We start from the raw sequence: 16,349 nt of genomic DNA, 5'->3' as shown, positions 1-16,349 counted from the left end.
CCTTATGTCTTTCTTATCCTATTTATGTATTCAAACCACAGTTTTCTGATTTAAAAAAATGAAAAAATACCTCCTTGAAGGCAGAGAATAAAAGCAGCAAAACAAAGACTGAAGACAGCATGAGAAGGCATGGGAAGGGCAGCATCTGCCATAATGCTACAAGCAGGAAGAGTTAGTGCCTCATTTATTATCAAAATGGAGCATATGGACAGCATGGTGTGTTGTCATCAGAACATGGTGTTAATTAAAGCAAACATAATCTATTTGTGAGGTGGTAATGTTTTTTAGAAATGGCAAATCTACTGAGTTTGGTAATCATTTTTTTCTTTTTCATATTCAGAATCAAGGATTTTTCAGTGACAAATTTGGAGCTCCTTGTGCAGTCTTTAGTCAAATAGGTTAATTAGCAGCTTTACATTTTCCATGAATGAACATTTTCAGTCCTTTATTTTCTGCATTTATCAGAAAAGCCTCTCATGTAATTTGAGCCTTACCCTGTAGGTTTCCCATTACATAAGTACTTAGTAAAAGAGTGATTCTAAATAGCATAAATAGTTTCTTATATTTTAATAGGATTTTTCTCATGGGGTTCTTCAGTATCATACCCCAATGAATGCTATCAATAAATCAGACACAAACAAGATTTGTGGGAAGATCTTGCCAACATTAAGAGAAAAATAAATTAGTGCTGCTAACTATAAAATGTATAAACCAAATATACGACTAATATATGCACATGAAGCTTCCTGCGACTAGCAGAAGGTAAGTCAAGACCCATTTTTGTTAATTCAAAACAACACCGATATAAACTCCAGCAAACCTTCAACCCCAATTATCCCTGAGGTGGTGTTTGAAAGAGTGGGGAAGAGAATTACAAGTATATTTCAATAAATGTAATAAGAAAATCATTAAATTCAATAGGAATGCTAGATGTTCATATGAGATGATTAATTTCTACTGGGGAGAAATGCAGAAAGACTTTATTAGTACTTTATAGCTTGTGACCCACAATATTTTTATGGAATACTGAGGAATGAGCAGCACCTGTGGATCCTCACTGCCCATAACCTTATTTTAAGAGCTGCTGAGCTCACAGAAAACTGAGTGTAGCAATCAACTTTTTATCATTTCAAGTTTTCAGGATTTCCCTCATTTTAATCCCATAAGAGTTTTCTTTATACTTCATTGTGGCACCTAGCTGGTTCAATATGCCAAGTATACCATCTTATTTAGCTGGACAAACTCTTCTCATCATTGCCAGAATATTTTTTAACTGTGTTTCTGCAATATGTGTAGAACATTCAAGTGCTGCCATTTGTGGCTCTGAAATTCAGTGTTACTAGGTTTTACAGATAGTTTTGCATTCAACTGACAATATTACTCAGGAAATGGAGAACCTCCTTTTTCATCTCCAGAATATCTGTTTGTCTTTTCTTTATTTGTCTTTAAGAGGAAACTGAGTACTATTTCAGAAATAGATTACTGTGTATATTTGTATAAGCCTTAAATCTGCTTTCCTGAGAACTCTGTTATGTTCTGTAAAAGGTATATTTTGTGCCCTATTTACACTTGTAACTTTAACTCATGCTGTATAAATTATAAGACTGACTGTAAAAGACTGAGATCAAACTGCAGAATGTTTTTTCCTCTTTTTCCTCTTTTTTTTTTTTTTTTTTTCTGAAGCTGAGCTCATCTTTAAAGTGTCTTTTTTTCCATCTTTATCTTGGGGCAGTAGTGCTTATTAGAATATTAGGTCAATCTTCTTATAAACATGCCTTGTCATTTAAACCTTTATTCTTTCTTTTCCTTATTGGAAATCTCACTGTTATCATTTTCTGTTAAGCAATTATTATAGATGGATTAGTAAAGACCAAACCTGAGTTTTTAATTTAATAAGATGCCTGGTCAAATACAAAAGCAATAGTATTTGTGTTCTCTTTCCCAACCCCTCCAAGTATGAAAATTATGCCATAGAAGAAGCGTATGAAAGAATGAGTAAAAAGAAGTTTACTACATAAAGTTGATTTAATAAACAATTTTGAATTTTATTAAGATCATAATCTTTAGAGTGATCGTTTGGTTCTGAGATAAGTAATTTCTTTTAGCAAGCATATCTCACTTTTCTCCATCATCTATTTTTCCTTATAGATTTATCCTTTTCCAAATGTTGTCTACTTTATGACCATTTTCTTGAAAAAGTACTAAGCCTTCTGACACAGATCAGAGAAACAAAACCCTTTGTTCTTGCCCTGCAGTACCCCAGCAACCTGTGTGGCAGAGATGTCTTTCTTAGTGATGGGCAAGTCTTTGTTTCTCTTGGCTTTTTCAGTGATCTTTACTCTGATATCTGGAAACTCTTGATCAGTCCCTTTAATCTGAAATGCCACCACAAAGATATCTGAAAAAAGCAGGCATCTTCTTCATCCTATTGCACAATCTGTATATGTCTGTTATTTATCAAGCATTTGTATGTCTTTAGAAAAAAAGCCCCTACACTTGATTCTGTTGTGTTTTCATAAAATATTTAAACAAATATGGCATGAAGTTGCTTTTCTCAGAAAAACTCTGTCTTCATCTAACATTCTTATTTACCTCCAAACTTGTATGGCATAAGGGAATATAATGACAGACAAATGATCTAAATAAATAATGTTAAACCTCCTACGTTAGATGACTCAACATCTGGTACATTGCAAGAAGAAAACATCAGAATTTTTATTCGAAGAATCTCTATTTAGTCAGTGTAACTAATATTTAGGATCTAAACAGTGTCATGTTTAAGTTCAGCTCTTACCCTTTGTCCTTCAAGACACAACACTGCAAAGGGATCATGACCACATGCCTATTTTATCACTGCAAAGGAAACTTGACCACTTGTCTTTATTTGTCAGATATGCAAGCTCTTATTGACATATAACATATGGAAATTTATACATGCTTTAGGACCCAACACTGTCAAATCAGTTTTACTATAAAATAAAATCATGTCCTCTATATTAAATATCTGATTAAGGGAAAATATAATGGGAGATGATCAGAAAGTACCTTCAGCATCATTCTTCACAGGTTATGATTTCTTGAAAGTTCTGTGGTAAAAAGTGAAACAATATAACCCCCACAAAATGAACAGATTAAAAATGTTTAATTGAATCCTGAAGGAAATATTTGTAATCCTTTTCAGCAACTATGAAAATCAACCTATGGAGGGAAGATTAAAGCAGGGCCAAAAAAAAAATTAGAAAGAAGTCACTAGCAAAAGTATATTTTATTTTTTTTGTGAAGAAGAATAAGGTCTAACATATTATTGTTTATTAGGGATTTTCTATAGACCATACAGTATATGTGTTATTGTATTCCAGTTTCTAACTGAATTTGCCTTTCCCATGCTATTCTGTGACTTATATTCTAAAGATAATCTTAAAATACATATAGCTAACATCTAAAGGTAACACTAGATTTTAAAAAGAAATTTAAAAAATCAAATTTATTAAAGTCAGAGTGCTGGCTTTTTTCATAAACACAAATAAATGAAGAAGCAAGCAGGTCAGGTGTTACAGGCACAGATGAAGAACCAAAGTAAAAATCAGAACGGCGTAATAGAGTGAAGGTTTATTAGACAACTGTGCACTCCAACAAAATCCTGACAATCACAGATTACTGAGTACCTTTTCCCTCTCTTGCACACAAAATCCTTCCTGATCCAAAGTATGTTTATGCCTTGACATGAGCTTAATGAAGGGGGAAGGGGGAAATGTATGAGGACCACACACAGTACCTCTTCCAAAAAGTATAAATACACTTGGAAATTATAGAAAATAACTGTTTCTTTTAAAGCACAACTATGTTTTCACATTCCTCTGATGCTCATTCTAGCAATCACATATCTTCCTTTAACAAAATATGTTTTGTAGCCCATTTACATCACTAACCATATCAGAGGCATTCAGAGCATTACTGAGTTAGTAAGGACGTCATCCACAAATGTATTTGATATACATGAATCCAAGCCTAAATCATAAATACTCCCCTGTGTATCTTATAAATGTAGGCAAGTTTGCACTGACAAAATTACAGATGTTAAAAGATAACTTTAAACAGGTTTCTATAGATGATGCAGAATTTATGTTAAATGCTTCCTGATTATTTTTTTTTTTACTTTTATAAAGTATAATTTCATTATCCAAATGCATTTCTCTTCTGGATGATTAGTACTGAGATATTTCAGATCATATTATTCTGTAATGATACATAAGCTTTTCTTCATCATTTAGTATTTACCCATGTAATTTTTCTTAATTCCTCTAATCTGATTAGGGCTTTCACACTCAGTTACCAAAAGAGACTAAAATGCTAAATGAGTATGCTAATTTTTAAAATCTGTTGAGATGGAAAATGCAATATATATTATGCCAAAAAGAAATTTTATATATATATAAGTAGCATTTGGAATCTAGCCCATTTTCTGGTATGGCCACCAAGTTAAACAGAGTTTTACACTTTGCATTCTATTAAAGCAATTCTACAAAATAAAATTCGGAATGTATTCTTAAAGAAAAATCTCTTATTTTTCCCAGAATCTGGAAAAATCAAAGATGAGTAATTGGAAAATCTGTGTAGCAAGTTCTCCAGCTCTCATATACAAAGGTGAAATCTTGTTATGGATAGATAGAGAAGGAACACATTTATTTCTGTAATTTCTCTTTTCTCAGCACTAATTTTGCAGGTGAGTGAGCAAAAAAATACCCATTTTACATGGAAAATACCTTATTTCCTTTCCTTGCCTTCCTTCCCAATTGGCAGTTAACTAAGAATCCTGAGAATCTGTAATAAACCTGCTCAGCATTCATAATCTGTGGCAAAGGAGTTGTAAGAAATTATATTACTGTATAATATTAACAGGAAATCTAAGATTTTGTGATTTCAATATTTTCCCCCGACCTTGTAGAAACACCCATGCTACAAACTTGTTATTTTATTAGGGTGAGTAGTTACAGTTCACTTTCATTTCAAATTCACTTTGTCAAGTTGCAGTGGGTTGATATTCTGTTGGGAGGTAGCCATCGAATTAAAGAATAAGGTTTTTAATTTCCATTACCAGCAATGGACTAGGTTTGACAAGTCATTTTATTAATATGAGAACACAGGAGCGCTATAAGGTTTCATAAAACAGGAAATTACAGAGTACTGTCATTTTTTCTGTGAAAGAGTTATTCTTATTTAAATAGTTTCGAATTTATAATATAATGTAATTTTTCTTTCTCAGCTCCAAATATGACCACAGACAAAGCAAACAGCCCCACAGAAATGCAAATCGACCACAAGTAATAAAAAGATATCCAGATGTGCTGGTTTGGGCTGAAGTAGAGTTAACTTTCTTCACAGTGGCTAGTATGAGGCTATGTTTGGGATTTGTGCAGGACACAGAGTTGATAATACAGAGATGTTTTTGTTATTGCTTAGCAATTGCTTTCACAGAGCCAAGGCCTTTGCTGCTTTCTGAACTTTCATGCTGGCAAGGAAATTGGGGGTGCATGGGAGATTGGGAGGAGACACAGTCGGGACAGGTGACCCAAACTGACCAAAGGGATATTCCATACCATATGACATCATGCTCAGTATATAAAGTGGGAGGAAGAAGGAGGAAGGGGGGACATCTGGAGTGATGGCGTTTGTCTTCCCAAGGAATCGTTAAGCGTGATGGGCCTTGCTCTCCTGGAGATGGTTGAACACCTCCTGCCCATGGGAAGCAATGAAATAATTCCTTGTTTTGCTTTGCTTGTGTGTGCAGCTTTTGATTTCTCTATTAAAATGTCTTTATTCAACCCATGAGCTTTTCTAGCTTTTACCCTTCTTATTCTCTCCCCCATCCTGTTGGTGGGGGAGTGTGTGAGCAGCTGCATGGTGTTTGGTTGCTAGCTGGGGTTAAAGCTAGACACCAGAATAGTAAATGAGATCATGTTATTGCAGATATAGAAACAGGTCAAGTTAAAGGTGCACAGGCCTAGTGCAATTAATAAGCATATGCCGATTTATGTCATCTGACATTTCTAGCCATGAATCTTTCTCGGCTTTTGCAGATTCCTTTTCTACATCAAAGAAATACAAGCAGTTCTCTTCTGAAAGAGACTAAATAAGGGACAGGGACAAAAAGAAAATAATCCTCATAAACCATTTGAACTTGGAACTGCAGAAATAGGCTGAAAATAATGAATATCCAGAAAATGTTCCAGCAAGGATGCCCAGGATGTTAGTACCCATAGTAAGGTAGTTTTCAGATTGCCAGTGTTTTAGACAGCAGATTTACCTGAGAAGACATTATGAAGAACAGCATTTCCAAAGTAGCCAAGTATATGCTGCCTCCACAAAAAGAATGGCTTCTGAAATACACATCCTTTTATATGCATTTTACCACAGGAAGAACATTAAAGTTAGGAAAGGGTATTGTAGATTGCCATCCTGCTCTTGTATCAATGCAATAATTAATACATGATTATTGGCACTTTCAGAAACAGAAATATTCCAAGTGTAAAAAAATCCTCATCATTCTTTTGTCATAAGCTTCCTAAACTTCTGAGTGGCTGAGCATTAAGCTAAATCTAACTTTATATGCCCCTGGACTTTGTGAGATATGTAACAAAGCAAATCCATTTTGCAATGTGCATTCCAGTTCTTGCAGATCCCTTGTTTCACAAACAACACTAACAGAGGGTGACTTGCCCCAGCATGGTCTTTGCAGAAACGTTGTAGGTAGGTCCCTCAACAAACATGGGCAAAATACTCATGAGCACAGTATGTTTGGGCTAATTTTCAAATGGTTTCCTCAGCCATATTTTAATTAAAAATAAAAAAAAAAAACAAAACCAAAAATTATGACGGGTCTGGGGCCACTCAGGTGAGAAGAAACATAGGGCCTAATTTATGTATTTTTTGTTTTGTTCTTTTACCTCAAAACAGCAGAGACAGAATGAAGACCTATGTCTTCATTAAGTCTTCCAGTCACTTAATGAGCCTGACAAACTTTATCTCTCAGTATCTTCACTTTAAAAAAAAAAATAAAAAATTAATTAATTTTCTAAACACTGGTGTCTGTAGTCACCTGATTTACTGTGATATTTTTAAACATAAGGAGTAAAAATATTTTCCTTTGTAACAAAAGTCATGTTGATCTGAAGATCATCCACACATTGAGATGTATGGGGGAATAACAGTGCAGTGACATTTTTACAGTCACTCTTCAGACAATAACTTCTTGAAGTATTAGATTATGCCATGATCAAAGACCTTCAGTCCAGTGAAAGTTCAGAAGGAGTGCATGAATGTTAAAAAGATAAAAGTTGGATATTGAGGGAAGATGGAAGAAAAGTGGAGAAAAGAGACACAGCAATCAGAAGTGGGGAAAGGGGATTGGAACAATCTAGTAAAAGAAGGATCAATATTAGCTGAGGCAATAAAAAAAAAAAAAAGGAAGATGAAGGACTGAGTTAATCAGAATTTCTATTCTGAAGTGAAATACGACTAGGAAATTGTCTATTAAAACTGAAAAATTTTAACACTGAATCTTCATCCTATGAGATGCTACTGGCTGTCAGGCATCTATTATATACATATTCCTTACACAGGGCACTAAATATAAAAGAAGAGTTTGAACACATGCTGTATATTTAGTGACTGTTGAAAGGGGTTGGACAGAAAACAATGTGTTTTATTTCCTTCAAAGAGCATGCCATCTATTCTCATGAATATCAGCAAGTCACATCTGCCTACTACAAGATCTAAGCATATTACTCAGAAAAGGGTACTTTTTAATTATTATTTTTCAAGGTTATAACTGGAATATTTTCTAACTTCCCCTCAAGGTTCATTTGCACATTTTCAAGGTATTTTCCCAGTGAACTCTGATATCTGTGGGGGTTTATTTTCAAGCAGACAGTTCAAACTCTTGTCCCTCTTGCAATTTCAATTTTCACTCATTCTCTTGTTAGGAGGAGATCAGTGGTTATAAACATCCCGTTACAGTGTGTTGGTCAGCAAGAAAGCCACATGGACATTAATGTTTGTTAGCAAGCTTTTTAACTGAGTTATAGTTAAAGTGGTCTTAGCTTTAAAACTCTCCAGTGCCAGCTGGAGAATCAGAAAGTGTGTATGAGGCTTTAATTAACTGTAAAATCTGAAGTGAACTGCACTGCATGATACCTGGGGATTTCAGTGAAGAACGTACATATGTTCGCTCTGCTAATTGAAGATGAGCTGCATTTTAAGGGATTACATCCCCTGAGGTCTCAGAGCCAGAGAGAACGGAAGATAGGAGAAGAATTTTAAAGGCCTAAAGTAAACTTTCTGTTAATGGTCTGCCCTTTGCAAGCAAAGTATATTAACAGTTTATCTTTAAGCTGATTTACTGCATGCTGTGTAAATTTTATATGGAAATGAGAATGTGGCAAAAAATAAAGTTGATATTTTTTCTTCCTCCCCTTAAAATATAAGGTTTGAAAAGCTTATACTTCTGTCATGATGCTTATAGTTCATCTTTTCTTTTTCATTAAGCATGGAGACCTTGCTTGTTTGTTTTTAATAGGCTATAGAAGTAGATTAAACGGAAATAAAATTATTCCTAGCTGAAAACTCATCTTATACATAGTGGACAATTACAACACTCCAGTGGCAGAGTGGTATTGAATTGCCTCTTAGAAAGTTGTACAAGAACCAGCGGGTTGCATGGGGATTTCACCTTGCAGCACGGACAAATTACAGTGATTTGTCCCAAAATGGGGTTAAAGCCCTCAATTTTTAGCAAGATATTCCATCCCTCTCCTCCCTTGTTCTGCTCTCCAAGCTTAGCTACAACCATTCTGGCAATCAATTTGAATACTTTCCCCTGAGTGCTAGTTTGGGTTGAAGTAGAGTTAACTTTCTTCACAGTGGCTAGTATGGGGCTATGTTTGGGATTTGTGCAGGGCACAGAGTTGATAATGCAGAGATGTTTATGTTATTGCTGAGCAGAGCTTACACAGAGTCAAGGCCTTTACCACTTTCCATACTGTCATGGTGTCAAGGAAGTTGGGGATGCATGGGAAACTGGGAGGAGACACAGCTGGGACAGGTGACCCAAACTGACCAAAGGGATATTCCACACCATATGACATCATGCTCAGTATATAAGGCGGGAGGAAGAAGGAGGAAGGGGGAACATCTGGAGTAATGGCATTTGTCTTCCCAAGGAACCGTTACGCCTAATGGGGCCCTGCTCTCCTGGAGGTGGCTGGACATGTGCCTGTCCTTGAGAAGCAGTGAATTAATTCCTTATTTTGCTTTGCTTGTGTGTGCAGCTTTTGTGCTAATGGGGCCCTGCTCTCCTGGAGGTGGCTGGACATGTGCCTGTCCTTGAGAAGCAGTGAATTAATTCCTTATTTTGCTTTGCTTGTGTGTGCAGCTTTTGTGCTCCCTATTAATCTGTCTTTATCTCAACCCATGAGCTTTTCTCACTTTTAACCTTCCAGTTGTCTCCTCCATCCCACTGGCGGGAAGTTTGTGAGTGAATCTGTCTTTATCTCAACCCAGGAGCTTTTCTCACTTTTAACCTTCCAGTTCTCTCCCCCATCCCACTGGCGGGAAGTTTGTGAGTGGCTGCATGGTTCTTGGTTGCTAGCTGAGGTTAAAACATGACACCCTCCCATACTCTTAGCCACACATTGAGAGGTACCACCAAGAACACAAAAACCATTGTGAATCATTCCTAGATTAAGTAAGGCTTTTTGGGTGCTCATTCCTTCACTTGCTGCTGCCTCTCTACAATGAGCAGGGGAGCAGAGAAAAAGTGAGAGTAGCATCTGTCTCCCATCCTTCCCTGAGGGTAAGACAGACAGTGAAATCACTGATCAATCTGTTATCCTTCAGACCACACTATAAAGTGAAATATTAAAAGCAGAGGAGAAGCTGAAGCATTACATAAAAATGTTTCATTTCATTCATTTCAGATTTGATGCAATGCTATGCCACTTGAAAAGTGTTGGCAGGTTGAGAGGCAGACTAAAAGGCTAGTGGAAATGCTTTCAAGTGTAACAGAGGAAGTAGAAGTTTTAGAGTATCCATCACGGTCAGCCACCAGATATCTCTGACCCAAGATACTAGGGTAAAGAAATGTTGGAAGGAAGATTTCCCCTTGTTCAAGGAGGAATTGGTCAGAGAACCTAGGCAGAGCTGATATCCACAAGTCCATGAGCCCTGATGGGATGCATCCACGAGTGCTAAGAAAGCTGTTGGACATCATAGCCAGGCCTCTCATGATCATCTATGAATGGTCATGGAGATCAGAAAAGGCTCTTGAGGACTAGAAGAAAGCAAATGTCATCCCAGTCAGCAAGAAGGACCAGAAGGACCCAGGGAATTACCAGCCAGTCGATCCTTGGTAGGTGGTGAAATGCCCCATTCTGTATTTCTCTATCTACATGAACAACAAGAAGGTGATTAGGAGTAGTCAGCATGGATTCAGTAAAAGTATGTTATAGCTGATTGACCTAGTTGCCTTCTATTATAAAATGGTTACCTAGATGGATGAGAATAGAGCAATGGATACTGTCTCCCTCAACTTCAGCGAGGCTTTTGACACTGTCTCTCACAACATCCGCATAGGCAAACTGAGAAAGTGTAGAATGGATGAGTGGACATGAGTTTGATTAAAAACTGCCTGAACAGCAGATCTCAGAGGGTTGTAGTCAATGGCACAGGGTCTATTTGGAAGTCTGTCACCAGTAGCCGTCCCCAAGGTTCTCTACTGGGCTCAGTACTGTTTAACTTCCTTATCAATGAGTTGGACAAAGGGGCAGAATTTCTCCTCAGCAAGCTCATCATGACACAAAATGAAAGGAGTGGTCAATACCCAAGAGTCCTGTGCGGTCCTTCAGAAAAAACTCAACAGGTTGGAGAGATGGGCAGAGAAGAGCTGTTTGAAATTCAACAAAGGCGAATGCAAGGTCCTGCAACTGGGGAGACGTAAGTCCTTGCACTAGGACAGGCTGGCGGTTGACTTGTTGAAAAGTAACTCTGTGGAGAAGGACCTGTTGGACAACAAGCTGTTCATGAGCCAGCAGTGTGCCCTTTGGTCAAGAAGATAAATGGTATCCTGGGGTGCATTAGGAAGAGTATCTCCAGCAAGTAGAGGGAGGTGATCCTGCCCCTCTGCTCAGCCCTAGTGAGGCCAAATCTGGACTATTGTATCCAGTTCTGGGCTCCTCAATACAAAAAAAAGACATGGAGCTCCTGGAGTGGGTCCAGCAGTGGGTGAAAAAGACAATTCCTTACAAGAAAAGGCTGAGAGAGTTGGGCCTGTTCAGTCTCAAGATAAGACAACTGAGAGGGAACCTTATCAATGTCTGTAGGTATCTGAAGTGAGGGTGCCAAGAAGATGGAAATAGGCTGTTCTTGATAGTGCCAAACAAGACAAGAGGCAATGAGCAGAAACTCATGCACAGGAAGTTCCACCTGAATATGAGGAAGGTCTTTACTGTGTGGCTGACCACACACTGGAAGAGATTGCCCAGAGAGGTTGTGGAATCTCTCACTGGAGATCTTCAAGAAACATCTAGATTCAATCCCATGTTTGAACAGAATGCTAGGACCAGATGACCCATAGTGGTCCTTTCAAACTTTACCCATTCTATGATTCTGCAAATTCCACTGAGGAACAAAGACAGTATTGTGGATAGGAAAGCACTATTATATTAAATTAATAAGAAAAGAAAATGTACGAAGGGCTAAGAAAATGTGGGTAAGTGGAAATTAAATTACATTGAATCTTCTTTCAAGACTAAATATATTGGGTCAGGGATATTGAGGGAGAAAGAGTTAGACGAAACAGCCTAGAGAAATGTTTCTTCGCTCTTACTCCAACTGTGAGGGGGTTGTTTATCTGTATCCATTGCTTCTTCCCCAAATGTGTTGTGCAATGGAGATGAATAACCACTGAATTTGGGTGTGTACCTGGTTCATCTCAGTCTGTTAAATGGAAACTGGCTATGGATATGTAACATTTTGCAAGCTGCAGGCAATTCTAGTGAAGAAATTACAGGAGACTAATGTACATTTAGCATAGTAAGTGGCTGCAGTAAGCAGGGTATTGCTCAGTGTGCACCAGTTTCTGAAACACATGTGTGTTTGGGACCAAATTCCTCATAGTTTCTAGGTGGAAATTAAATGAAATACAGACTAGCAAATTAGTAAAATAAATGAGTAAATATCTTTATTCACAATTCACCATGAAAATAAGTAGCTAATAATTACTGGACCTCCATTTATGTCAGCAAAATAATTGCAATTTTTTTTACAGTTGAAAGAGAGTTTTGGAAATTACATAGAAAATATTGCCCACATAATCTAAAACAATACGGGATTGCTGGAAAAAACAGAAACCTGTTAAGATATAGCCACTTCACATAATACCTATTATTTTAAATCGTGCTACATTAAAAAAGAAAAGATTAAGGAAAGCAAAGAAACTGAGTCTCTCTGTTTGTTCAGCACATAAAATATTGAACGCAGTCTGAAGGAGAAACTTCTTAGATTTCTTTTGTATGAAGTATATGAGACATAGAAGATGAACACAAAGCAGCTCATATAATATTTAGCACAAGAACCTCTGAGGAGGTTAATGAGCTGATTTCTATTAAATTTAGCAATGCTATACAGGCACAGGATCTGATGCCTAACCTATAAACTCATAACAGAATTAATTTGGGTCATATTTCTTGAATCCTTAAATCTAAGTGAGAAAGAAATAATATGTCATGGACACACCCAGTGTACTTCACATCGTTGCTTTTATAAACATTGAAGAATCACAACTATCCCTATCGTCCTTTCTTCTAGACTTCTTTATGGACATTGGACATTTGATGTCATTACTCTTTGTTCAGAACTATACTTTGCTGCTTACTAGTGCTATTGCTATCTTTTGCCTGTAAAATTGTGATTTGAAAGACAAAATCTGGGGTAAGCAAGCCTAACTCTTAGAATTATGAGATTTTTTCTTTGCAAATTTTAGTTTAAATATGTCTGAGACCTGCTGACTGGCTGGCCAAGTAATTACCTCTTTCATTTAAGTATTCCCTCTGGAGAAGGCTCAAAGGCGTATGTAAGTTCAAGTGAGGTTTCCATGGCAGAGGAGCATAGCGTGCAGTAGAATGCAGCACATGGGCTTCTGCCTGATTGAAATCCCTGGCTATGTGAAGATATGAAGCTCTTTTGAAGCTGAAATCAAAAGGTCACTGAATGATCAAGGTGTGTGTCCATCCTCCCTCCGGTAATAGAGCAGTGAGATCTCCTAGGGAGGTCTCCTCTACCTTTTGTTCTCTTCTACCTTTGAACCATTCAGAGGGACCTATCGGCCCTGCTTAGTTACAGAATAAATGTCTCATGCTTTTCAGACATGCAGGGGGCTTCGTATGCAGCTTGCAAGGCCAGGAAAAATCAACCTTGCTAGAAGTGGAGTTTGGCAGTTGCTGAACTTGGGAGAATTTTTCATTCTTTGCATCTCATTTGGGGAAGGCATGATATCCTTGAGCATCAATGATGCTGTCTGAAAACAAGGGCATATTTACATATCATTTGCATACTGTAAATAGTTGTGGTCTCCTCATGGATCTTGCATAAAGACTGTCTATCATCTGACATAATGTGCCAAACCAAATAAAGTTTGCTTAAGTTTTATTAAAAAATAGAATTTGGATTAAGTGTTGACATGCTAAACAGTGTTCTACAATCAAAAATATATTTGTGTAAGTATTTATATTGTGGTAATACTGCAGTTACAATATGTGGTTAAGCTTTACAGACACTGAGAAGGTACAGTCCTTACTAACTTTAAAATCCTAAAACAAAGTTTAAAAAAATAATTCTAGAAAATATTTAAAGAGAAGAACACGCAAGTATAGAAACTAGAATGCACAAAATCAAGACAAATCTCTTTGAACACTAGTATTCTTTTCAATAAGAATGGAAAAGAAAAGTAAAATTTCAGATAAAAACTGAGTGTTTGTCTTACGTCAGTTTTGCTTTCTTATATAAGAACTAAGTTACTGAGTGGAAACTTAATTGATTGTGGTTTTCTTATTTGGAAAATAATTTTTAAATTTGATCTCTTTTTTTAACAATTCTTAAAAAGTTTGTAAAAAGATAGCTGACTATATCATGGAAGTCTAGTGCAATTTCTGTATATCAAAAAGTTGTTTGCATTTTTTCTGATTTTTCTCTCTTTTTTCTTTTCTGTACATATTTCATTGTAATGGATCTATATGCACATTCTCACAATCAAGAAACTAAGTCTTGAAGTGTCTGCTCCAAAGTAGCATATCCAGGCACTGACTAAAGATTAAAGTTAAGATTTCTTATGTAATAATTCAGCTTTCAACTTCTAGAGCAAGTTCCTGAATAAATCTCAACAAAAAGTTACCTTCTAGATTTTCCTGTTGCCTGCAAAAATCCCTTGACTGTATCTGAGCTCTGATTAACCCCACTGCAAGTGGTTGCACAGTACAGAGAAGAGTGTGTTTGCTATCATACCTTGCCAGCTAACTACATCTCTTTGCTGTAAAGACTCTGGATGAAACTGCTGAATGTGTGTAGAGCCTTAGCAGGTTAAAAGAGTCTGGGTAACCTATGGCAATAGATTAAAATTAGTTTGTCTCTCCATTTCTCTGCCAAATACTACAGCTCCAGCACAGGCATAGCAGATCTACTGCATTTACTGCAGGGCTGGGTGATAATAACATTTTCTGCTGTCCAGCTTCAGTTGACCCCCAATATCAGTTAGCATGCTAAGGCTCATTGCAAACTGAAAAAACCTGAGAAATTTGCCGTCTCTGAATGAATTTTATTGATTTCACACCTGTGTTAGAGTAACATTAAGATATTCCTGCTCAGACAAGGAAATGGTTCCTACCATTTCTTCTGTTCTAGTTAAAGTTGTAGCAAAGGCCAAATTTTTTCTCTCTTATGACAGAGCTGAATTTTTCTTTTTCAGCCACTTCCACAAAGAACCTGCAAGTACAAAGCTGTTGATTCTCACATTACTGCTATAAATACCATAAAGATTTCAGTCATTTAAGTAAAAAAGTCCTGTGTTTTGTTATTGTTGTTTTTCATAATCAATATTCTTGCTGACTTTCTGCACTTCTATCAGTCTTGACTAATGTTGATGTTGTGCAGTTCCAAAAGAGAGGGAGAAGAACTAGAGAAAATATTGTAGATCCAAAAAACTATTCCAGAAGAATGCTGGGGCCAAATTGTAATGCAATTTGCAGAAAACTGAGGGAAATGAAACAAGAATACATGAAGAAAATAATAACAGACGTGGGAAAAAAAAAGCAGTATAAAAGAAAAAAAAATTATGCCTTAAAATATCTAAATACTGTGAAATATATTTAAAGAAAAATCCCATTAAAAGACAAAACATAACAGCAACAAAAACAATACACAACTTTTGGGTTCTGCTCTTTTTCTACCCTCTTTATTTTTGACTGCTGCATTTTTTCTATTTTCTAATAGACATAGGTATTATACAATTTAAAAGACAGTTTTAAATTAAATTACCAAAATAAAATAAAGATGAAAACTGAGTTTTTTAGACATTTGATTCTAATTCCTGAAGTTTTAAAGGAGGTACAACTATCTCAGAAATCACCTCTGAAATCATATACATTTGCAATCCTAGAGGTGTAAGGGGAGAGACATGTGCTGAACAAAATATGAAGCAGCATCAGAACTGAGAGTTTTAAAGAGGAAAGAGAGTTGCAGGCATGAATTTGGAATAAAAAACAGATGACAACCAGCAATATTTCAAAGGTGAATTCACAGTACCAACATGAACAGCCAAGAGATCCATTATGGGGGAGGAAAGTAGATTCATACTGGGCAGGACCCAGAGGGTGGCTTATAGGTTGTTATAGCAGTAAGGTGAGGCCTCTTGTTAATTTGCAATTTGTTCTGTTTAGTCTCTTGACAGCCCCAGATGTTTGACAACCTTTTTTTTTCTTCTGTCCTTTGGGAGCTAACATAGAGTTAAAATTTCTCCTCCTCTTCTCTTTAATTTTTCTTTTTTCTTTTTTTTCTCCCAGGAAAAACTCGAGTGCTGTCCTCTTTCTCTGAACAGTAAGGTGAGGCCTCTTGTTAATTTGCAATTTGTTCTGTTTAGTCTCTTGACAGCCCCAGATGTTTGACAACCTTTTTTTTTCTTCTGTCCTTTGGGAGCTAACATAGAGTTAAAATTTCTCCTCCTCTTCTCTTTAATTTTTCTTTTTTCTTTTTTTTCTCCCAGGAAAAACTCGAGTGCTGTCCTCTTTCTCTGAAACTCTGTGCTC

At 36.6% G+C, this 16,349-nt stretch overlaps 1 pseudogene; it reads left to right on the top strand.

Moving 5' to 3' along the window:
• The window catches only part of LOC103802267, a 41,909-nt pseudogene extending 25,701 nt beyond the window's left edge, over positions 1 to 16,208 (top strand).
• Positions 16,209 to 16,349: the final 141 nt, after the last annotated feature.

Source organism: Acanthisitta chloris, unplaced genomic scaffold (assembly GCF_000695815.1).
Source record: "Acanthisitta chloris isolate BGI_N310 unplaced genomic scaffold, ASM69581v1 scaffold195, whole genome shotgun sequence".
NCBI lineage: Eukaryota > Metazoa > Chordata > Aves > Passeriformes > Acanthisittidae > Acanthisitta > Acanthisitta chloris.
Note: the sequence above shows the minus strand (reverse complement) of the source record. Positions and strands in the feature narration are given on the sequence as shown.